General features: G+C 43.0%; 1 protein-coding gene across 1 annotated transcript in view; it reads right to left on the minus strand.

The window, feature by feature from the left end:
• Positions 1–1,222, minus strand: part of C13H7orf57 (chromosome 13 C7orf57 homolog) — a 23,125-nt gene that overhangs the window by 8,823 nt on the left and 13,080 nt on the right. The gene's annotated exons all lie outside the window — the stretch shown is intronic.

Raw genomic sequence — 1,222 nt, forward strand, 5'->3', positions numbered from 1 at the left:
CACACACACACACACACACACACACACACACACACACACACACTCACACTCACACAATTAAAAGTAATAAAAATAATTCTAAAAGAAATTTATATTCAAAAAAATGAGTAAAAAGTCTATTCTACTATAGATAGCACAAAGTCTACTGGCTCTATAAAGTTCACGAGCCTCCTTCACAGTTGGCCATCACTGAAAGGATGGAGACAGATTGGCAGGTTACTCTCAACCAATGCAGGGTGGAGTCAGACACGGAATGCCACGCACTGCTCATCAAGCAGTAGCCACAGTATTTCAAATGTCTGCGTGTACTCCGGCTCCTACCTTCTCTCCAGCTACTCAAAGCAGCAAAGCCCTGAAGGAAGCATCAATTCTTTTTTTTTTTTTTTTCTTTTCCAGAAGCAAGTTCTCAATAATCATCAGTGACAGAACTTTCCAGCCAGAAACTGACAGAAACTGAATGAGATCTTCAATAGGTTTCGAGATGTACAAATAAGCAAATAAGATTAAGTCTGTAAATGCTAAAGATAAGAACTAGCACTGTTTTCTGGGCATCCCAAATTATTCGAAGTTTAAGAAACACTGATAATGAAGAGACCGTGGTTGAACTTGAGCTTCTTTTCAAAGGCCAGAAGGTGTCCTGTGAAAGGCTGTCAGAAGACAAGCTCATATGGGAGAGCGGTAATGTCCTGTGAGGACTCTTCATATTTGGAAGACTAAGAGTTTAGACATGGTTGTACCAAATGGAGTATCAAGGTTTTTGATAAATAAAAGGAAAACATGAAACCCTGTAAGTCATAGATTTTTGCTCTCTCATTTGAATGAAAAGGAAAAAAATCCAAGCGCACACTATCCCCATGCTTATCCTACACCTTAAGAGTTCTGCGGGGTTTCAGCATGACTTGTATCTGAAGATCCCATGGGGAGATGCACCAGGAGAGAAGAAAGCCACCCACTGTCCTTATCACTGAACACACGCATGTCATGGTGACCCTCACTGACAAGTTATTTCTCCCCTGGTGAAATGAGCCAGCTCAAGCCAGATTAGAATATGTTAAAGGCGGGTTTATTAGGAAGCTGCTCTCAGGTGGACGAGTTCGCCGGCCCCAAGGACAGAGGCCAGATGAGTGGCCATGGGGAGAGGGGGGGTGGGGGGAGGGAAACAGAGAAAGGGTGTACTCAAAAGAAAGAAGAAACGGAGAAGGAAGAGGAGGAGGAGGAGGAG

The sequence above is a fragment of the Mus pahari genome, chromosome 13, assembly GCF_900095145.1.
Source record: "Mus pahari chromosome 13, PAHARI_EIJ_v1.1, whole genome shotgun sequence".
Lineage (NCBI taxonomy): Eukaryota > Metazoa > Chordata > Mammalia > Rodentia > Muridae > Mus > Mus pahari.